At 41.1% G+C, this 24,589-nt stretch overlaps 1 protein-coding gene across 8 annotated transcripts in view; it reads right to left on the reverse strand.

Annotated features, from left to right (window-relative positions):
• Positions 1-24,589, reverse strand: part of CHD9 (chromodomain helicase DNA binding protein 9) — a 177,749-nt gene that overhangs the window by 125,961 nt on the left and 27,199 nt on the right. For 5 of the 8 annotated variants that reach the window (XM_074314881.1, XM_074314879.1, XM_074314877.1 and 2 more), the window contains exon 1: positions 8,118-8,256. The exons of 1 other annotated variant lie outside the window; for it this stretch is intronic. The gene's annotated coding sequence lies outside the window, so the exon portion shown is untranslated. 2 more of the 8 variants (XM_074314883.1, XM_074314876.1) reach the window with 2 other exon arrangements.

The raw sequence follows: 24,589 nt of genomic DNA on the forward strand, positions 1-24,589 counted from the left end.
CCTGTTAACCTCTTGGACTGCAACTATACTTTCAAAGATGACTAATAACCTAGACAAACCTAAATGTTCTCTCAATCCCTGTCATTGACTACTAAGAAACACTTGCCATCACTAAGCAAAGTGACAGCAGAAGCTAAACTCAAATGCTATCTCCTATATGAAGCCTCCAATCGTCTATGAATCCCCCTCTATCACATACTATTTAGACTCTGAGTGCTTAAAACAACAAAGATTATGATTTACTCATCTCAGGTACCACACACCACCCCGATTGGTCCATAACAAAAGCTCCTTAAATGTTTTCTGAATTCAATTCAATTAACCCCTCTGCCTTCTGGATATTTTAACTTCTATGACACACTACCTTGGATTTTCTTTCCTATGGCTTTCCTTGCTTTTCCTATTAAAAGTAGTTTAATACACATAAGTTTTTATACAGTGATTTCATTTCTATCAAATCCATTTACTTAGCATTTCAAATTCAGTCAAATGTTGACACATCTTCCTCACCATATCCTCTAAAATGTGATTGCCCATTCAAATCCTTGAGAAACTCAATTCCATTTTCTTGGAATACTATAAACTAGTCATTTAATTTTTTCTTACTACTGGTAGAAAATTAAAATATAAAACCAATATCCCACTACTTTAATGACACCATATAACATCTCATTGCCCTCCTTGAAATCTGATCAAAATCCATCCATCTCTTTCAAGATTTTTTTGATGAAGTTATAGATAAGCATTTTTCCTTCTTCCCAAACCATACCCACTAAAATAAGAGTGTACTAATTCACTCTATTTTAAAACCAAACATTTTTAAGGATCAAGAAAATATAGTATTATTCGACTATATTCAACTATATTCGACTCTTATTCGACTATAACTTTGAGAACATAAAACTGTTTGTTCTAATCTGCTGCAATCCAATAGGCACAACATGGCACTCATTTGGGGACTGAAAATCTTTGTATTTGCTATTTCAGATTCCTTTGTACTATGTAGAAATATATGCTCCTCATCAAGTATTCAACTTTGGAGATTAAAAATAAAAGCACAAGATTTTTCAAATATACTGGTATTTTAATCATACCACGTAACTGAATACGGAGTAACTGACATTCTCATACACTGCTAAAAGGAGCATGTACTGGAACAAATTTGGAAAACTGTATGGCATTATTGCTAAAGTTGAACATATGCACACCTATGACCAGCTTCTCCACTTGTAGAAATATACACTTCACAAGAATGTGTGCACATGTGTAACACAAGACAAGTACAGAAATGTTCATATAAGTATTATTCGTAACAGTCCAAACGGAAAACATGTCCATCAAACATTAAAGTTAACAGCGATGATAATGAACTACTCCTGCAGGGAAAAACACATATTAGTCTCAGATATAATATTAAGTAAAAGAACATATGATTCATTTACATAAAGTTCAAAAACAGGAAAACTACTCCATGGGTTTAGGAGCGAACATAATGTGTACCTCTGTGAAGGCTGAAAGGGAGTCACAACTGGGAGGGAATGTAAGGGGAGCGCTCCTGGGGTGCAAATAACATTCTATTCCTTAACCTCCGTGGTGGTTTCAGAGATGTGTTTACTTTGTAATAAGTCAGCTATATTGTTATGATTTACACACTTTTCTGAATGTCCACTATAATTTAAAAAAAAATTTAAACCTAACTGGAACAAGATGAAGCATATGTAATTAAATAATTAAATAATCCCTTAGAGTATATGTCACTCATACAAATATTGATAAACATATACAGGATGGTCTCTGAAAAGACATAAATAAACTCTTATATACTACTGATTTCAACATGTTTACCAAAGCAGAAGTAATAAATGTATTCTTATTTTTGGATATGCAGTAAATTCACTAAATTATGCAATCTCTGAAGTAAAATATTCCCCAATAATTCACTAAATTATGCAACCTCTGAAATAAAATACTCCCCAATGTTAGAAATCTTAGGCAACACAGTTTCTCCGTATATCAGTTTCTTCATCTATAGAACAGACTAAGTGCCCAAAATCTATAATCTTAAATTCCTAGATTTGTTTTAGGTAAAGCTGCCCACCTCCTGGAATGGAAGAAAAAACGCTAATGAATAAGTATCTAATTGCCTTTTTAAAGATAAATGCTGCAAAGATTTGGGATAAGATGTGCTAAAGTGAATATGCTAAGGTTTAAGAATAAACTTAAAAATATAGAGAAATAGATTAAATTCCAGTCCATTAATTCCATGGGGGAAAAAGAATGATTTTTAAATTTACTCCAACTGTGATAAAGCACAAAATTTTTAAATAAAACAAACTTTATGCAAAATATGACATCTAATCATTATTCCATTTTTTCTTTCATCTTATAAAAGGAACTAACAAGATACAGTAGTAGTTATATTTCAGATCCATAGTCATTGATTTCCAATAGAATAAAATTAAATATACTTTATACTGCTGCTGCTTAGTCAGGGTAAACTAAATTGAAATGACCACTGGACAAGAAAAATAATCTTTTTTTCCCCCCTCAAATTTCAAACCATGTCCCTTTGTTGCAATAACTATGTTTAAAATTATTGGCTAAAAAGTGTATTTAAGCACACACACAAAAAAACTTAATATTCACTCTGTAATAACGCCAAATTATAACAGAAACATCAGCATCTGTAGCTAATTGATAAATAATAGCTACTAATGCCCTGAGCTATAATTTTCACTCGTAAGCATCGGCATTTCATTAAAATGACAAATTTAATATCAAGCTGCCTAGAAGCTAATAACTTTAAAGAGTGCTACTTTCCTGAAAACATCAGGAGTATAAGAATTTTGCATTCTGTATAACCCAAATAATATGTAAACCCATCTTATATTACATGTTTTCTTTAAACCTTCACATCTAATATAATTTATATTAAGAAAATATTCACAAACTTTTAAAAACTGAAGTGCATTGTTAAAAGGTAACGTCATTTCAGTTACCAATTCTTCTAACATAAATGTGAAGCTTGCTCCTTCCCCGTAAGACACTCATTATGTATATGTCACAGTATAGTGTCGCACATACAGCTCACATACCTATCCTGAAGCACCTGTATCACTCAGAGAAAGGCAGTACCCACTTTCTGAAGCACTTACTGCTTGTCTGGAGATGGAGTTCAAAACCCAGTTTCTTGCCAAACATTTTTTCCCCCTCATCTTCTTCATCTCAGTAAATCTCATCACCATCTATCTAGTTCAAGCCAAGAACCTCAAGGTAATTTTTGACACCTTTCCCGTAACATCCAATCCACCATGAAGTTGTCATTCCTATCTCCTGTTTCTATGTAAAATTACACACACACACACACCTTTTCCTTTCCTTCATCTCTACATATGCTACTCTAGTTCCAGTTACCATCAGGTCTAACCTGAACTGTAGTAGTACAATGTCTTTGCTTTCTCCAATCCATTTTAAAATTTAAAGCACAATACTTCTCTGCTTCAAAATTTTCAATGACTGCAATGTCCTTAGTAAAACCAAAGTCTTTAACACACCCTGTAATGCCCTGTATGATCTGCTCTCTGCCCCTTTCATCTTCCGTATTTTCCTCTTTTGTTGTGCTCCTGCCACCATGAACTTTCATTTCTTCCAACATAACAAGCTATTTCTTGCCTTCATACATATTTTTCTCCCTTCCAGAAAACTCTTTCCTTGTCTGGCTTCTTTATGTCATGACTTAAATAGTACCACCTGAGAGAGGCCTTCTCTGACCAGTTTAAAATCTTGCCCATTTTTCTCCCTCAGTGCACCCTGTTCTCTTCCTTTATTAAATCCATCACAAGATGCAATTTTACATTTGTTTATTTACTTGTTCATTATCAGACTGTAGATTCTACAAAAGGCAGAGTTCACTTAAATATACACTTAGATAAATATCATACATAATAAATTAAGAGATAACTTAATAAATCTGTTTAATGAACGAATGGATGTGAATGACCTGGAGTCCAGTGAACAAATTTATAGCTCAAAGTGGCTTCCCCTTCTCTGGGTTTCCCATTGTCACTTGATCAGCTTTTTTGAGGGAGGAGCAAAAAAATGTTCCTATAAACTTAAGGGCAAAAAAACAGAGGGAATGTCAGGAAGTTGTACATATGTCAAATAATAATGCTATGACCTCATGGGAGGAGGGATCCTTAAGGGTTACAATGACAAAAGATGATTTTATTCACAAACGTAGTATTTGACCAGAGTATTCCCAGACTAGTAAAATTTGGACAGATGGAATGTATGGGAGTGAAGTCCAAATAAGGAAGTAAACAGAGATACAAAGTATTAGAAAATAGCTATAAAACTGGAATGTGGCAACTTATATTTACAAAACAAATAAGCGTAAAAAAGCTAATTCTTCTGTCAGGTAAGAAGTCTATATTGTTGGGGCAGCTGGTTAGTTCAGTTGGTTAGAGCCAGGTGCTCTTAACAACAAGGTTGCCAGTTTGATCCCCCTCTGTGGGCGACTGTGAGCGGCACTCTCCACCACTAGATTGAAACAACTGCTTGACTTGGAGCTAATGGATCCTGGAAAAACACACTTTAAAAAAAAAAAAGAAGTCTACATTGTGTTAAGACATGTTAATCACGTTAAGATCACAGCTACAAAACATTTAAAAGGTTACAATAAAATCAAAGGTTACAATAAAATCATTGTCTCCTCAGCATCCATAAATCTGATTCCAATCTTTGGCTTTTGAAGCTTTTCAAACACTTATGACAACATATCCTAATAATTAGTTTTCATAACTCATCTTCACTCTGACCAACGGTCTCAAGTTTCCATATTTTTACCTGTGTTCTTTCTTCACTATACTGATACGTGATGAAATTTCCCCAGTAGATCTACTATTTGAGTCATATTTATTTTTCCTTCAGACTTCAACCTCTCCAGGATTTCATTTTTCTTCTAAGTGTTTAGTTGACTTCTTCTATTACATTTATATCAGTGATTATTAACAAATCTAATCCTTTTGAAAATCTAAGTCACATGTTCCAAAGTTTTTATTTTACAATTGATATAGGCTTCAGTCGACTTTATTTCTAAATCTGTACTACTACTTCAGTTCTTGCCTTTTAAATTTACACATTAAGCTCCTCCCTTCAACTCTATATCGTTTCCATAGGTAAACTGCCAAGGTCTAGTTCAAGCCTTATAACAGAAGGCATTCAGTTACATTAGATAAGGGGTTTGGATTTTAAAGTTTCTAAAGGTACTTGTGATTTCATTAATTTCATCTTGTTATGCGTTTTTTCCACTGACAATACTGCTTATGTTTAGTCATACCTGCCCACTGGAGATTATTCTTTTAAAAACGTTCTATTCAGGTAAGGCCAACTATACCGCTGTTTGTTTCAAAACCTCAGCTTTTTCTTACATTTAAATCCAAGTATAATTTTTGTATTTCAGAGGACAGATTCCATGGGATATTTACAATCACAGAATTGCAACTGTAGAAAACTAAGGTTCACAGAAGTTAAGAAACTTGACTAAGCTACACAGGGTGGGGGTCAGGGCCCCGGGATGTGCCACCCTGGCATACAGATTATTTCAAGCTGAAAACAAAGGCCAACAAATTCAGGAAGAGTCTTTTTTTATTTTCTTACCTCCCCCTTTCCTTCTTTAAGAGATTCAGATAGAAAAACCTTCAGGAAGAGAACCTTAGCATATTCACTTTAGCACATCCTATGAATTCAGTATGGTATTCTGGAAGGATCCATGCAAAAATCTGTTCACTAGATTCCTCCCGCCCCCCCCACCCCCGCCCCATTGTTCCTAGATTGCCTAGCAAGAATGTGTTTGCCACTTTCTAGGCTACCTGTGAATTGCCCATTTCCCCTCTGAAATACCAGACGCTCCCCTCCCCCTTTCCCCTTTGTCCAAAATGACATATCTACCTCATTTGCCTCAGTCTTTGGAATTTTCATGCTTATGTGAATTCCCCATGTGCACGTATTAAAATTTTATATTCTCCTGTTAGTCTGCTGTATGTTGTTTGAATTATTTGACCAGCCAAAACTAAAAGGGCTAGGGGAAAGCGTCCCCAGCCCTAACAACAGCTAGTAAAGTGACAGGGTCCTGATTCTCTCCAACCAGCACTCCTTGCTAGCCAAGAAGGCTTTACTGGTTACAGAAGCACAGTTTTTTTTAACTATTTACTTAGGACATCATCTTTTTCTCGTTAACCAATCATAAGGTTTTTGTTTTTTTAAATCTACAATAGCCACTCTCCTAAAACTTTTCAAGGATGACAAAGATACAATTAACAAATCTGAGAGGCAACTATTTTCCACCCTGCCAAGCACTTCGTGTCTGTATTATATACCCCACAGTTTATAGGAAAACCCCAAGGACTAAGACCTACTAATATTTTGTAGTACACTATAGCAATTTGATGTGAAGTGTCAAAGCAATAGAAGGCAGAAACAGAAAAGTCTTGGAAGATAAATACAGGTTTTACGTGCTTGGAGCAACAGATATTTTTCATTTAACAGGAATTTATCAATTATCTATCCTAAGGAAGGCTCTGTGATGCCTATTAGCAAAAAAGTCCCATTTAAATTCAAGTCCTGTAAATCCAGCAGAAAAGAAGACTCGCTATGTTCATAGTTTTGCATTGCAAAAACAAGACACAACACAGCCCTCCCCCCTGGGTAAAGTGGCGAGCCCCCTGAAGTTCACCTTCTATACATCCACATGTTTGTAGAACTAGTGGTACTTTGCAAAAATACTGGTACAATTATGGGCAGAGTTGAGTAGAGTAACATTACACAAGGCAAGCCCTCTTTCCTCTTCAAGGTCCTAGCTGGTTAAGTAGAACTGGAGTGTTTGAAATCAGAGAAAAGGAAAAGGTGAAAAGTAGCATGCAAAACCGAAAAACCAAATTGTGTGTGATTTTATTCATGAACATAAACTTTATTTAATACGGGGGAATCCTGAGATAGTTATGAGCATGTCACATAAATAATTCCAGACTTCCAAAAAACTAACTGTGTAACACTGTTAATAACCCAATTAACAAAAAATTATTGTCTACTTTGTTCTGAAAAGTTTTATTTTTCTTAAAAAAAAAAAAAAGACAAAACAAAACCAAAAAAGGAACAAACAGAAACCACTGGGCTGGCGGCTGCGACAAGCCAGGAAGACACCCAGGCTTTCCGGGTCGTGCTTGGCTTTGGGATGGATGTCCGCGGAGAGAGCCCTGGAACCACCCATCACGTCCCACACCCAGAGCCCAAGAAAGCGGCAGAGGCGGCGGGGTCAGGGCCCCGCTGCAGACGTGGAGAGGCCCTCGGGGCGAAGGATCCCAGGGAAGGCAGTGCGGTCGTAACCCGGGAGGCAAGGCCTGGGAAAGCGCCGGGGGCGTCCCGGGCTCGGGGGCACCGAGCGCTCGCGCGGGACGCCCTGTCATGAGTCACGGAGGCGAGAAAGCCGGCGGGCGGGGGAAGCGGCTGCAGGACAGAGGGAAGCCCGACTCTCGGGAGGGAAGCGAGCAGACGGGGAGGCCCTGACCTCACGCGGGGCGGGGAAGGGGAGCCCTGCCCACCCTGCCCTCACCTCCTCCCGACGCAACAGGCGCGGCGGCCGGGTCCCGACCCCAGGGGCTGCGGGCTGCGGGCTGCGGGGCGGGGGCAGCAGCCCGCAGCCATGACAGGCGCGGGGCGGGCGGGCTGGCTGGGCCGCACGTGCGGGCAGCGCCCCCTCCCCCGCCTCCCGGCGCGCCCGCCCGTCCCCGGGCGCGGGCCCCTCACCTCCGGCGGCGCGGCCCGGCCTGCCCCGACCCTTCAGCCCTCACCCCGCCGAGCGGCGGCGGCACGTACTCACCGCCGCTCGCTGGCTCTCGGGCTTCGCCATGACTGAGGCGCCCCCGCCGCCCCCCGCCTCGACCGAGACTGACACGCGCGGCTGGCCGGGCGGGGGCGGCCTCCGGCGACCACCCAGCTGACAGAACCCACCCCCGCCTCTCCCCACCAGTTGAGCAGCGCCCGCGGCCCCGCGGTGCCCCCGAGCTTCCTCTCCTTGCCTGGGGCGGCGGGTGGCAGCGACGGGCGGCGGCGGCACTTACCGGCGGCGCGGCCAGGCCCCCCTGTCAGCGCGGGGCCGGGAGGGAGAGGAGGGAGGAGTGAAGGGGCACCGCCTCCCCCGCGCCGCCACGCACCCGCCTGATTGGCCCAGTTCACTCCCCCAGCGCGACCCCACCAGCCCCTGCGAGCGGCACTCCGGCAGCACCGGCGCGTCATTTGCATATTTGTGCCCGCGCCGCTGATTGGCCCGCGCTGGGAGGGGCGGCCGTGACCGCTGCAGCTCCCGCCGGTGTTCCAGCCGCGTCGGGCGACCGGGGAGGGAGGATCCCCTTCGCCGCTCCCCTCCCCTCAGGGCCCAGCCCGACCTGGAGCGGTGGGCGGCGGGAGGCGGGGTCGTCGGCCTGCTCCAACATGGCCCCGCCGCGCCGCCGACCCAATCGCGGGAGCGCTTACTCCAGCAGCTCCAGGCGGCCTCGGGGCGGGGAAGTGTGGGGGCCCGGCGCCCTCTGGCCGGAACGCCGGGCAGTGCAGTGGCCTGGGCTCCCTTCGCCGCCCCGCCGCGGCCGCCACGTCAGGCCGCGCCCTGGCGGCGGCCTCTCCCCTGCCCGCGGCCCCGCCGCCACGTCAGGCCGGGCAGGCACGCCCCGGCCGCGAGCTGACCAGTGGCGGGGTCGGCGCCGAGGTCACTCACAAGCTGGTCATGTCCCTGCCAGCCGGGGTCCGCCGAGGAGCCACGAGGGTGCCCAGAGCCTCCCTTTTCAAACGGCAGTGGATTGGGACCCACGTTCTCCTTTCGCTCGGGGACCCCGGTGACACACGCCTGTGCTGTAAAATGGGAAACAAGGACGGTGCAGCCGCGGTGAAGCGGCGATTCAGTCCAGGTGCAAAGCACCTGCCGTGCAAAAGGCGCCAGGCTAAGCAGAGACCCAGCCCCAAGTCCTGATCAAAGACAGCGTGCACCTCAAGCGGTGGAGAGCTGGGGCTGAAACCGAGTCTTCCCAGGTCCGAGCCCACGTTCCAAATGGCACAGCTGTTTAATAAAGAAAGAACACACGAAAAAAAGAGGGGGAGGGCGACACTGGTCGAGGAGTAGGGGTTGTTCTGGAAAGCTGGCCTACGAAGGCGTGGGGACACCTGGGTTCCCTCTCGCTCTGTCACTAATTAACTGAGTGACCTACATTAAATCATAATGTGTCCCAGGGCCTCAGTTTTCACGTCTGTAAAATGAAGAGGCTGGACACATTTTCTAAAAGCCTTCCAGCTCTAAACTTCTATGAGTCTCTCTTTTCAGGTCCTGGGCTGGCTTTAATACCTAATTAAAAACTTTAAAATCCTTATTAGTATGAGAGAAGAAAATAACGGAATGTTAGAACTTTCAGTCAAGCCTTAAGTTTGTTTGAAACTGTTTACCATTTCAAATATACTGTGGGTGATATTTAATATTCACCTTAAGAGTTGACACAAATTAAATTTGCGTTTTAGTCTCCACGAAGCAGCACAGAGCAATGTCACTGTGCTTGTTTATGCCTGAGCAGAACGGAATGGCTGTGGTATACAGAGGGTCAGTGGCCAAGTAATTTCATTCTTTATATTCCCCACGAAGGCCCTCCAGAGTAGATCAACACAACTATTTAACTGAGATACTGAAAGGGCTGGAGGAAACCCTGCTGAGAGACAAGGTACAAGTACAGCTTTGATTCCTCTCAAGGATACTTAATAACAACCACATACTAGGATGCGAATGAATGCGTAGAAACAGTTCATCTCTGAGCTCCCTGCACTACTTATTTAAATACTACTTTAGTTTGCAAATTCAACCTGTTGAGTCAAATTGAAAGCCAGTAACATCTCATTTATCTAGCATCATAGGGGAAGACATCCCATATGAATGAAATCTTTAGCTACTACACAGAGCTTTTCTCCCCAAGAAAACGGTTTTCTTCAATATAGGCCTTTGAAAATTACTTAAACTTGGCGATTAAGGGTCATCATTACCATGCTCAACATTGTTGTGTTCTATTAGGATCAATGAGTGCCCTCAAAGGTATGTAGATCTGTTGGTCCCTATAAGAAATGGCCTCTAGAATGCTGTTTTTCATTATTTTAAACTTACATCTATTGTTTTTTGTTTTTGTTTTTGTATGTCTCCTTCATCAGTACTGGGCTGACACTTGTCTCGTCTCCTAACCTAACAACTTTCTTTCTTTCTTTCTTTCTTCCTTTCTTTCTTTCTTTCTTTTTTTTTCCCTTTTCTTTCTTTCTGCTTCTATTCTGTGAACTTAGACACAGACAAACTTTTATTAGTTTAGACTTTCAGGTTTTGAGCAAATATTTTTCTGTGGGGTTCTCCTGTGGGTTAAGTATATTAGTATATGTGACAATGTTTTGACTGCTCAGTGACTGGTTTTTCCCTATTTCTTAAATCTTGGTGGTATTCTTGATAACTGAAGTTTCTGGATATGTGCTCTCTGGAGAAGCTATTGCAAAGGATGGCTCCAGATCCTAGAATGTAAAGGCTAGATCAGTAAATATTAGCCTTTGAAATTCAAATTGATAAGAATCAGTATCATAACATCATCAAAATACAGCAACCCTGACCTACTATTTCCATCAGGCGATGGAATGCCCTGAGCCAGGGGGTAGCAATGCTCTCCAGGTCCCTTGGGAAGTCTACTATGACAGAGAGTGGTTCTCCAAACCCTGACGGAAGTATTTTCAAGTATATCCAATAGGTACCATTTACTGAAATCTAACTAGTCCCAGGCACTGTGTTAAGGGCTTATACTTGTTATTTCATTTTACTTTCACAACCATTCTATGAGAAAGGGATTATTTTTTCCATTTTCTAGATGAAGAGGTTCCAAAATCTTGCTTTGGTTACCCAATCATTCAGTGGCAGAGATAGGATTCAAACGTAGTACTGATTGGATTTAAAGCCTGTAACTCTTAACCATTATACTATATCCCTCCCTTTCATCTGAGTTTCCAATTCCATGTTCATCAAGCAATCTTTTAGTAATTAATTTGGCACCTTGTACAGGGGAATTTCTGTATAGGGATTTTGGTTGAAGCCACCAAAAAAGGAATATCCCAAAATGTATATATCAAACTTGGCATTTTGCATGTTTGAGGAATATAAACCAATGCTCTAGTACCTGTTCACTTTTGGAGAAAACGGATACAATTAAGATCCTAAAACTGCAAAACTAAGGATTAGACCCTACCTCAGTGAGACCTACAGAAGTGATGCCCACAGAATAGTGTAAACAACCTTGAAAAAGAAGAAATTTGGAGGACTCACACTTCCTGATTTCAAAAGTTACTATGATGTTACCATAATTGAGACAGTGTGCTACTGGCATAGGGATAGACATATAGATCAATGGAATAGAATTGAGAGCCCAGAAATAAACCTTTACATTTATGGTCAATTGATTTTCAACAAGAGTGCCAATACATTTAAATTGAGAAAGACAACTGGATAGGCTAATGCTAGAGAATGAAGTTGGATCCCTGTCTCACACCATACACAATAAATCAGAAGGGATCATAGGCCTAAATGTAAGGTGTAGAACTATAAATTTTCAGGATCTTGGGTTAGGCAATGGATCCTTATACATGATGCCAAAATCATAAGCAACCAAAGAAAATATAAATTGGACTTCATCAAAATTAAAAACTTTGGCACAAGCAACCAAAGAAAAAATTTGATAAATTGAACATCAAAATAGACATCCAGGCTTCAAAGGACACCATTAAGACAGAACAAAGAAAGACACCTACAGAATGACAGAAAATACTTGAAAATCATATATCTAATAAGGGTCTAGTAATCAGAATGTATAAAGAGCTCTTACAACTCAACAATAAAAAGACAAATAACCCAATTTGAAAATGGGCAAAGTATTCTGGAACAGACATTTCGCCAATGAAGATATACAAATAGCCAATATGTGCATAAAAGATGCACATCATTAGTTATTAGACAGATGCAAATGAAAACCACAATGAGATACCACTTCACATCCATCAGAATGGCTATAATAAAAAAGACAGGCAATAACAACTGCGGATAAAGATGTAAAGAAATTGGAACCTTCATACATTGTTGGTGGGAATGTGAAATCATTTTAGAAAACAATTCTTCAAAAAGTTAAACATAGTTATTATATGACCGAGCAACACAAAAGAAATGAAAACATGTCCACACAAAAACTTACACACAAATGTTCATAGAGCACTATTCATAATAACCCAAAACAACCTAAATGTCCACCAACTGATGAATAAACAAAACGTGGTATATCCACGCAATGGAATATTATTCAGCCATAAAAAGGATTAAATAGTTACACACGCTACAAACACGGATCAGCCTTAAAAGCATTATGCAGAGTGATAAAAAGCAGATACAAAAAGCCACATATTATATGATTCCACTTATATAAAATGTGCAAAAAAGGCAAATCTATGGAGACAGAAAGTAGACGAGAGGTTGCTGAGGCCACGGTGGGAAGGCAAGGGACGAAGAATGGAGAGGGATTGCTAAAAGGTACTTTTTGGGGGTGATGAAAATGTTCTAAAATTAGATTGTGGTGATGGTGGCACAACTATGGATATATTAAATACCACTGAAGTGTGACTATTATGGTAAATAAATACTATCTCAATAAAGCTATTTTTTTTTAAGTGATGACTAGGCAGCAATTTCCAACTTTGTTATATTATACTCATTAAATCAATATATATGTACATATATGTGTGTACATATACATATAAACACACACATATATATGAACACATATTGAGACAAAAAGAACAGATATACTTTAATTATATTTATCAAATTAGTTAAGCAGCAAATAATGTTTTAAGTCTGAAGATTGCTGTAGTAGCACTATTATTTCTCATTGGGCTTGCCAGTTTTGCGACTTTAATGTAATTTACATGCATTTAAATACCTATACCATGTATGTGTACCAGGCTGGGTGCTGTGTTGGCTACAAAAGAAGGATTATTATTCCCATATAAGTAATAATACATATTGAACATTTCAATGTGTGCGTATAAAATATCTTCTCACTCAATCTTATTGGCATTTTTTCATAGATTGAGGCACTAAAGAAAATGTTCTTTCACAGGCCAATGATAAGTAACACGTTTTATATAGATTCATAATTTCAATGTCTTATGCTTCATTATATTATGGAATAGGACATGCTTTCCACCTTTCTGAAATAATGAGTAGTAAATTGAAGAGCTCACTTTTCTACGTCAAGAAAAGAATCTGAAAGGAACTTTTAGTTGGGTCAGTAGTAAGTCAAAACCGACGTCACACGAGCCCCTGGGAGTTGTGAAATTTCCCTACCTCAGTGAAGAACACAGGTGCTTTTTAGAACAAGAGTGAAGGATGTCACTAGAAAGCTCTTTAGCCATCCTTTGCAGGCTCTTGCTCAAGCAAATAGAAAACAGGGCTACACAGGCTTTCATCTGTAGCTTAAAGCACCTCAGAGATCATTGAAAAGCATGTTCAGCGCTGTTTTCAAATCTAGAGGCTGCTGATAATAACAACATCCAAACGACGTGTTCGGCCAGGCAGCTATTCCTTACTCTCACTCTTAGGCCTATTTAATCAGTGCCAGATCTTAGAGTCTCTACATTTTATCTAGTTTATCCCCTGCTTTTAGCTAGGAATGTACTTCAAAGCACACTCCTACTTGACAGTTCCAATCTTCCACTGTTCTGCTTTAAGAAACAGTTGCTTGTCCTAGTCTCCAAAGGTCTTTAGGAAAAAGAGGTCTCACTGTTTACCTTGATAAGACATCCCTGAGCACCTCACTGCCTCTCTTTGTGCATCTGCTTCTCTTTGCATCATATAGGCCCTCCTGGAGAAGTTACATCTAAATCAAGTTTGGAGTGATCCAGTGCAGGAAATGCAGCTGATATTTAAAAAATAAGTTCATTCACAAATATTTAAAGAGTATTTGTGACATGTCAGGTCCAATGCTAGGTCTTGTGAATACAGCAATGAATAGGACACACGGGGTGCTTTGGCCCCATGGCAAATTATTTTATGAAGTAAGTACCCACTAATCAACTGTTTTTATTACTTTTGGTAATACTTAATCTCCATTTGCAGGTAGGGTAATTAAAAAACCATGTATGATCTATACCACATAGCCTATGAACTGAAGGAAACTATAGACATGTCTTTTCCTAACCAACTGGTCTGTTTTATAGGCATTATGGGCTTCTTATTTCAAGAAGAAACCCATCCTGGTACAATTTAAATCCATCTTGTCTTGTTTAAACTTCAACAAACAAAAAAAAGAGAGAAAATTGTACCCGGTTCCCTCTGAGTATTTCTTGACTTGTTTTCCCCCATTAGTTATAGGCATGACTATAATTTGGTCACCATCTTTCCATGATCCCATTGGCCAGGCTTCACACGCCTACGTATGTCTTGGAAGGAGCTTATAAAACTCATATATACTATTGTCGTTAGGAATAAAACAAATCCTTTAACGATTACCACAGCCTTGTAATTTTTAAAAATAAGTTGGTGAGTTTTTTTCTTGTTGCATATGGATGGCTTAAGAAAGACTATCTTCCTTATTAAGGTCATCTTTTGAAGTACTCTCATTTTATCAGTGCATATTATCTTATTTAAAAGCATTTGGAGGGCGGCCAGGTGGCTCAGTTGGTTATAGCACGGTGCTCATAACTCCAAGGTCGCTGGTTCGATTCCAACATGGGCCAGTAAGCTGCGCCCTCCACAACTAGATTGAAAAATGACTTGAGTTAGAACCTATGGGTCCTGGAAAAACACACTGTTCCCCAATATTTCCCAAGAAAAAATAAACAAATAAATAAATAAATAAAAGCATTTGGAGATTATTGATATTTTTGGACATTTTGGTTGAGGATGTGTCTTAATTATAGTTCTTTTCTTTGCACCGAACCCCATGGTTTGTTTTACAGAGGATGAGTAACAACATGCCAAACCGGGTTAGATGATTGAAAAAATTTTTGTTTAATTTAAGAGCAGAGGGATCTTAGAAAGTTTTGCTGCAAATAAGTCAGTGTAGCTTTTTTCTCTGGTTACCGTTAGATGTTAAGCAGTTGGTGACTTTGCACAATTTAAGTACAAGTCGTATATGAAAACAAGGAAAGGAGCTGGATCTATGCATCTTCAGAAAAGCGCAAAAATATTTAGGTCTCCTGTAGGCATGGATTTGATTTCTCCAACATTATAGAAACTTGACAAACATCCCACCTCCCAGAAAGGTTGGTTAAGTAGAGACCTCAGAAACAGCATGTCAGAGACCTGAATCTCTTCCAAAATGAGGCCAGTTCTGCCACAGTGACAGGCTGTGTTCAAGTAAGGGTTAGCAACCAGATAAAAGACTAAAGAATTAGGCCAAATATTGTGCATCTCAAATATGTTCTTGATTTTTTCCCCTTTTCATGGTTTATCTCAATGTCATATAGGACTGCCTAACTTTTTCTCACAGTCAGCAATTTTGCTTACCAACGTGGAGCCCTTTTTGTCCAGCACATGCTACCCTGGCTCCTGAAGGACACTTCTCTTATTTCCTTTTCGGAGTGTATACGATTTGGTAAGAGCATACTGAGTAGTTTGTGTAAACTCTAAGAAATGTCAGGCTGGCACTGGCTCACTCTCTGCCACTCCTATTTCTAGATAAATGAAAGTGACTGCAGTCTTTTCCTGTTCCTCAAATACACGGCTCTCCTGGCCTCAGGACCTTTTTTTTGTTTCCTTCTTAACACTTATCACAGTCCTGTTTGTGTGTTTATTATTTATCTCCATCCACTAGAAAGAAAGCATCTGGAGGCACAGACAGGCTCAGTCTTGATCCTAGAAGTAGCTCCAGCCCCTAGAACACAGGGGATCAATAAACGTGTAGTTTACACTGACGAAACTGTTCACCCGACATACCTGCAACGTGCTGGCAGCAAGAACTACTATCTGGGCTTATCCCACCTGGTTTTGTAGGAGACACTGGAAGCCCCTATCAGAGATGCTCAAACCTTCCTGCATATTAGAATCACTGGAGAAACTTAAAAATTACCTTTGCTTAGACCCTGCCCTGACCTAGAGGTGATGGGTCTCAGTTTTCAAAGATCTTCGTGTAATTACTTGTGCAGCCAAGGTAAAAAAGTACTGCTCTAAGCAACAAAGAACTGAATAATTACCCAATTACCAAGTTCTCACCCTCTAGGTGAATCCTGCTCTGTCACCTCTGTCTAGGGCAACTCAAAACATTCTTCAGAGTACTCTTGTGGCTTCCAAAACACCCGCTTCATTATCACATAAGGGCAGAATTAGGCACAAGCCAGGTGAAAAATTAACCTTTCAGGAAAGAGACTTGGCATCCAAGTAACCTAGCTTCATCTGTTAGAACGTGCTCCGAAAACCTCAAACTAAAGGGAGAAAGTTCCAGCACACTTCTCTCTTCCTTAGTAAAAAAGAAGTCTTCAACAAGCTCCTTCTGTGGAAGTCAGAAACAATGAATGAATGAATCAATCAACCAATCGATCGATCAATCAATTGATCAATCAATCAAAGAATTTGAGCTGCAAAGCAAACATAAAGCAATGGTCCTAGAAGAGAGTAGAGCACAAATTCCATCTTGTTCCCTGGAGGAAACAGGCCAAGTAGTGGGGGGCTCAGAAACACTTATCCATGTTTTTTGTTGTGACAAACTCTAAACTTTAAGGCCTTATTTATCATTGGGACCTCCACTTTTTTTTTTTTAAGAGAAAAACAACGGTATTCGTGTTTTTCTCAAGCCATGCTATTAATAAACTGCTTTTTCCTTTATTTTTCAAAACCACCACCAGAGATATTAACAAAAACTAGGTTCATGCTGAAACTCAATTGGTTTCCCCTCCAGTTAGAAAAGCTAAGTGGCTGTAGTGAAATGGAGGACACAGGATTAGAGGTAGAACTATCTGAGTTACAGTCAGGGCTCTACCACTTGCCAACGGAATAAATGATCAGCAATTTTTCTTGCCTGTGGAATGAGAATCATAACCCCTACGCCTCCTGCCTCACATTGTTGTTGTTTCTTATAGATAATGTTCACAAATAGTACTCTATAGATAATGTTGCAGTGTGCAAATGAAAATTATGGGTCTTCTGTCTATTAGGTGCACTTTTACTAAAGCAAAAATAAAAAATTCCAGTGGTGAGAGTCATTACAAATATTGACCTAGGACATACTATGTGCCCGGCAAAGCGCTGAACAAAAAAATTGTGCGTAATCAAGATATGTTTTGTGACACACTCTGAGCATATACCCACCACTAAGGAAACTGAACTCATTAGACCAGAACAGCAGATAGATCCGTAAATGGGGAAAGTGACTTCCTTTGCAGCAGGAGAAACTCAGCTCAGCCACGTGCAGAAATAACATTGAAAAGTCCGCTTGTTCATTCCCCAAAGTCTGCTTCCACACCAAGATCGAAAGCCCTTTCATTTCCCACTGAAGGTGTCCAGGTCATGGAAGGCACGAATTAAAAAACCCTCTCTCAGTCAAGACTTGGGCAACAAACTTGAATAACTGTGAGTTAACAGCTTTCCATTTAAAGTTTTCAATACATAAAGGGATCTGGAAAGTTGAAAGTTAAAAGCAGTTTTGCAGTTGATGGTGGGACAGTTTAAAACAGGAAGACTCCTGCCTCCTAATTTCTCAAGGCTAGAAGCAACCTTACGTCTGGTTGTGAATAACAGGTATGGGTTAGAATCCTATGTGGTCCAGGTAAGCCTTTAACCTCACCTAGCCTTACGTTCCTTATTTATTAGTAAAATAAACACAAAAATATCTCCTTTTCAGGGTTAATAATCTGAAGCTTAGAGCTGATATACGTAAAGTCAGCACATATTAGGTTATCAATAAATGATAACGAACTTTAAAAAGTCAGTTGAGTGATTTTCAGAGTTGTTCGAGTGTAAAGTTGCAGAGCACTGTCAAATGTGGATATAATTTATCAAATCACTCGAACCAGGAAAAGTTTTGTTAGTGGCAAATATGACTACAGTTTATATGAGCAGTGTAACATCACACACACACAAAAAAGAACACATCTGTTCACCAAAACAAAGAAAGAACCTCACCCCCCACGCCAAACAAGCTATTGAACTGGTGAATCTTCCCATAATATTTGTTGGCTATTTGGTGATTTGAGCTCAGGTCTAGCAGCAATTCGAGCCAGACAGCACATGAAGAAAACCAGTGGGCAAATGAAGAAAAGACTATTATTCAGATTAGCTGTAGGCCTCACAGAGTTTGCAAACCCTTACTAATAACACCAGAGCTGATAAACCAATTCAGTGATTTCGAAACTTTTTTGAAAGCTGGGAAACTCTTTCTTCAAAAAGAATTTTTTTTCTTCTTTTTTTTGGCATAAGTTCAAGATCTAAAACACAGAAAAGCAGAAGCCCCAAAGGGGAAAAAAACACACAAAAAAACAAAAAACAGAACAAAGGCCTAGCTGCCTGGGATCCCCTGCCCTGCCCCACCCCCTGGAAGACATCTCTGAAGACTTCCTGTGCTTGGAGGGGTGCATTCTGAAAACCCTAAGTCCAGCCCCTCATTCTGCACAGGAGGAAATTAAACCCCGAGGGACTGTGAGGTTTACATAAGGTTGCACAGTAAGAATGTGAGAGAACCGAGCTAGGACCAAGGGCTGTTGAGTTCTCAGTTCAGTACTTTTTGCCACTCCCCCAGGACTACTCAGATGTGGCTAGTTTTTCCAAAATAACCCATTGGTAACACAGACGAGGCAGAACCTTAGCAAAGGGGTCAACTTGGCAGAGGTCATCTCCCTAAAAAAATGTACCTTCTCAAACCGTCAGGCGATCAGATGTCCCTCCTTTGCCTCCCTTTCCTATCATGTTCCATAATGAACCAAATTATCTGTTTATTTCAGAAATCATAAATTGGCCCTCACAATTTATCCATCTCGAAATGATTGCCGACATTTAAACATCGGAAGATTTTGCCTAAAAATTTGGATTTCCAGCTTCTGTTGAAAAGTGAGAAATGCTAGCAACATTGAACTCTCATACCCAATTGACAGCAATCCCAGAGATTGTCCCATGCACTCTCCAGTTTGTCACAGTCCCCACCAGTCCCCACCTGCTGGTGTCCATTATTGTCTGTCCCTGCAAACATTTGAGTTTGTGACCCAGGGTCTAAAGTTTATGTCTATAGAAGCATTTTCAATCATTGAACTTGAGGAACAAAAGTAAACCTAGGATACAGACATAGGGGACAATCCATTTTCAACAAATGAGGTGAATGTCATCATCAATAATGCTGTTTTCCTGCTCTGATTAAGGAAGAAACTTTCCTAGTTTCCTGACTCGTTCGTTAATTTTTCTGAGGGCTGTGAAGTCAACCAGAGCTAACAAAGGCCCAGTAGTGCTTTCTTGTGTGTCTCCATCATCTCCAACACAACTCCAAACACGGGAAGCCACTCAGGAGACACATTATTAAACCACACATCAGCCTGCTTCCTGCACCCCAGGGCACCTCACTCCACACTACAGTTCAGAGGACCTGGCTGCGAGCTCCAGGATCACCCCCAGGACAGGACAAGAGGGGCACAGCGGGAGACATGAGAGCAATTCTTAAGGAGCAGTTCAGTCCTGCTCTCCAGCAGCGGCCATCCAGGCTCTCATGTCACATTCTTGCTCCCTGCATATACTTCCTCTTATTCAAGCACCTTACTACCCTCCCTCCTTAAAACTTATAAAACTATTAGATAAACCAACTCACACAAAGGTTTTAAGAGTTGATAACTGTGTGTTTTTATTTTAGCCTTTGGCCCTAAAAGTGTGTGTTACTGATACTGGAATTTTAGGACTCGTGATCAGTTGGTGAAAAGCATGTTTGGAGATAAAAAAAAAGCCCTTGCCCTCAAACTATACCACCAGGGAGGAGGTTTATTTCCTTTACCTGAAGGGCCATCCTGAGACCATCTCCCCTCCTTTAGGACTTTGTTCAAATGCTACTTTCTCAGTGAGGCTTTCCCTAACCAACACTGAATTAAAATCGTGGCCTCTTCCCTCCATTCCACACTCCGCACTGCATCCCTGCTTCATATCTGCATTCTACTTCGCACCATAGGATATACTATGTTTTACTTGTTTTTTGCCTCTACTTTTACTAAAACATAAAAGCTCCACGGGATAAGGATATCTGTCTGTCTACCATATCTTCAGGGCTGTAGCAGTGCCTGGTCCATAGCAGACACTCAATAAAGGTTCGTTAAATAAAGAAACTTGTGCCCAAGCCACAGGGTGACCATTACTTCAATAATTAACAGATGCAAAGTAGAGCTTCTTGATGATGAAAGCGATGAGACATTTTAAAGCTGGAAGGGAGCTCAGAAGCTCTGATGTTGTCTTTCCTTTACATATACATGTATCTTTTGGAAGGAACACACACATTTCATTTCCGAAATATTGTCAAGGATGAGATACATTCTTCTTTTTTTCATAGAATAGATGTAGGGTAGCCCATCTGGGAGCAGGATGCTGAATAAGGTGCCTTTTTTTTTCAAACTGTTACAGTATAACCACATCATATGCAAGGTGTGTGGTGTGTGGTATGGTGCTGTGTGTGGGTCTGTGTGTGTGTGTCTGTGTGTGGGGGGGAGGGGGGTGGGGGTGTGTGTGGGTGGTGTGGCAGTTGTATCTTTAACTAGATTATGAACCTTTCTTCTTTTTCTCTGAGCTAACAATGATGGAGAGCAGTTCTTTATCCGGGCTGTGTGTGTGTGTGTGTGTGTGTGTGTGTGTGTGTGTAGTGTGACTGCTGCATCTTTAGATTCAAAACCTTTCTCCTTTTCCTCTGAGCTAACAACGATGGAGCTCAGTTTTTTTAGTAAAAAATGTGTCCTCATAAATCCATGCCATAACACCTACGCAGAGGCTGTTCCTGGCTACTTAACTCTGTGGCACTACCTTCCAGCTGTCCTTTGAGAAATAGCTGTTTATTGTTTTTTGTTGATGGTGGTGGTATTTATACCTTTTTACTATGGCTCATTAAATTCCTCAGACAGCACACTTAGGAAGCTTCGATTTATTTCCCAAATACAAACATTAGGAAGCCTGAACTTCTGGCTCAAGGGTTCTACCCTGGCACCAAGGTGAGAACACACATTGCCTAATGGATCCCAGACATCTCAGATTCAGGGGTGCCAACACAGACGCTATTTGTATTGAAGTAACTGGCCGGAGTGCTGAGCAGAGGTGGGCACAGGAGAACACTGAGAAACAGACCGTGTCAGCACAAGAAAAGAACCTCTTCAGAAAAGTTCTCATCACCATCACCATCGTGACCAGAGATACCACCAAGAAAAATTTTAAGACCCAGAGAATGTAAGATTAGGTGACCAATCCCCAGATTAAAGGAGTGAGAACAGATGTAAGTACCTGAATTTATGAAACTTACTGCACATAAACTCATAGTAGAATCTCAATTCCGGTCTCCATTAAAAGGTGCAAACTATTCTATCAAATAACATACATACAAGGTTATTCATTGCAGTGCTGTCACTAATGACAAAAGTTGGAAACAACCTAAGTGACCATCTTGGAGGCCTGGTTAATCAAATAATGGAACACCCATACAACAGAATATAATAAAATCATTTTTTAAAGAAATGAGAATATTCTTTATAACATAAATTAGAATTATTTCAAATGAGAAAACCAATGTGTGAAATAATAGAGTATTTTACCGTGAGGGAAAAAAGGCAAAACAAGCACACACACACACACACTATATTTTCTTGTATACATATGAAATATCTCTGGAAGGGAACATGAGAAACTTGAATCACTGGCTCCTTCTAGGAAAGTGCACTGGATAATGGGGGACCAGGTTTGGGGGACACTCCTCACTGTATGTATATCTTTTGGAATTTTGAACCCAACAAATGTAATTCCTACTCAAATAAATAAAATTAGTATTTTAAAGAGAAACAAAATTAAATAAGATTTTAAAAATTAATCAAGCCCTTCTTTATCTAAGGGGTATAGAAAAGAGACTTCATTGTAACATTCTTGTACCATTTCTGTAGTTTTGGGTTTTTTTTCTTTCTTTCAAAATAAGAAGATTAAAAAAGGAAAGAAAGAAAAAGAACGCTGCTCTGGGCTAATGAGTTGGACGTCTCCAGTAGAGGCTGTCAAGGAAGTGGGAAATACAAAGACAATTTCCTTGCTTCAGGTGAAGTATAACTTACACTGGCCCGAGAACTGAGGGTGAATGGAAATCCTTTCTTTGCTGCCATCATGCAATGGGTTTTCAACACTGGCATTGCAGTTTCTGACTGTGCTATCAGAATCAGACACAACCTGCTCTAAAGAAAACGGCCAACTCTCCCCTGTGTTGGTTAAAGACACGGGGAGAAGAAAACGTCAGATGACCCTTTTCTTCCATGCTTTGGTAACAGTGCAGGTAAGACGCGAATCACGTCAGAAAGGACTTCAAAGCAGGCAAGGCTCAGATTTTGGAAAAATTCTCTTGGCCAACCCTGGGAAGAGGAGCAGCCCCTAGAGGACTCATACCAAACAAAGCATTTCCTCTGTGTGGGCTTAGCAAGAGTCCAAGTGCAAGGAGGTGGGTCGTTTATAATGAAAGGGTGAGTTAGGGAGAGGAGAGCAATGTGGATGAGTCCGTCAGCGTACATACGTGTTTCAGTCCTGACTCTGCCTCAACCCTTACTGTCTGATCTTCATGTTCTAAGCCTGAGCAGCCTCCTCTAAACAATGGAATCATAATTGCTGCCTCACCTACCTTCCTGGGCTGCAGTGAGGACCAAAAGATAAAAATCTTTAAAACTGTAAGGTATTAGAGACGAAAGTTAGGTTCATAATTACAAAGCGCATTACCTTCTGGTGACAATTACAAAGTTTTCAGAGGGGCCACTGTGATCTTTAGGATCGGACATGGCAGAACTTTCAACCCTTCAACTGTTTTGGAGAGAGGTCAACTTTCAACCTCTGACCTCTCTGAGCCTCAGTTTCCTTGCTGCAAAATGGGGTTAAAGCCACCTACTAAATAAGGTGCCTATGAGAATTAAATGGAACAACCTATATGAAATGCTGGGCCCAGACCTCAAAGGGTAAGTTCGCCTTTTCTGTATCTTGGACAATGAATCATGGTCTCAATCAAGGAACACACACTTCATTTGTTGGTTTGCTTCATTCCTCAAACTCTCTGTATTATCTGCTCAATTTTTCTGTAAATCTAAAACTGCTCTAAAAAAACAGGCTATTAACAAATATTTAGAGTATAGAGTATAGTGATTGAGTAAGGGGGCTCTGGAGCCAGACCACTTGGGTTTGAATCACCGTTCTGCCACTGACTAGCTGGATGACCTGGGGAAATTATGTAACATCTCTGTACTGCAATGTCCTCATCTATAAGAAGTATGTATATTCTTGCTACTAATATCAGATAATGATGATTGTTATTGGACATTGTACTCATGGGAATACAGAAGACAGGAGAGTTTAAGCAAAGTACTCTGAAATCACCTCCCATTATCTTAAATGTAGAGAAAGTTAGGCCCAATGAGGTTAAGTAACTCCACCACAGCCACTCAGCTAGTTAGTGAGAGAGCACTAGGGAAGACCAGCCAGGACTAACGCGAATGTTCCAGATTGTGAGCCAGTGTTTTTCTACCACCCATGCTGTGAGACCAGAACGAAACCTGAAAACCGAAGTGTCCCCAAGCACCAGAGTAGATTCCAGAAGTCAGCTGGAATTGGCAAAATAATTCTGCACATGCCTGACCTCCATCCTCTTCCTACGTCCCATTGCTTATGGCGCTGGCCTTGCCTGGACTACAAGTGGGTCTTCCTGCAAATTTCAGATTTGGAGTTCACGATGGAGACGACATAGCAATGCCACATCCCTCCCCACCGCCACCCCCACAAGCCACTTGCATTTCTTTTGTGCTTGAGAATCTTAAACAAGAACCAGGATTGAGTCTCTCAAAGCAGCACCTGTAAAGGGGCAGATACAGGTTGGGTGGGGCCTGACATGTATACAACACTGAGCCTCTGTTTAGGAAAGGAATACCTGAATTCAAAACGAGCTACCTGGCCTTGGAAGGGATGCATGCAAATGAAGGGCTCAGAAGTTTAAGCCTAATCAGCTTCCAGGTAAATCCAGCTCTGCTCCTCTAGTTACCTAATTTCCTTCTTCCCTCTGCCTCTTCTTCCTTCCTTCCTTCCTTCCTTCCTTCCTTCCTTCCTTCCTTCCTTCCTTCCTTCCTTCTTCCCTTCTTCCTCCCTGCCATCCCTCTCACAAAGGGCATAAAAGGATGTACCACTAACCTGTGGGTGGTATGTACACATGCTCTGTGGGGCTGCTTGTCAGGCCTGGTAGACCACGATGCAGCCAGAGGCTACAGTTTTCTCTTTACATTTATAAACAAACCCAGAGGCAAGTCTCGCCTATGTTTGGGA

Source organism: Rhinolophus sinicus, linkage group LG11 (genome assembly GCF_036562045.2).
Source record: "Rhinolophus sinicus isolate RSC01 linkage group LG11, ASM3656204v1, whole genome shotgun sequence".
NCBI lineage: Eukaryota > Metazoa > Chordata > Mammalia > Chiroptera > Rhinolophidae > Rhinolophus > Rhinolophus sinicus.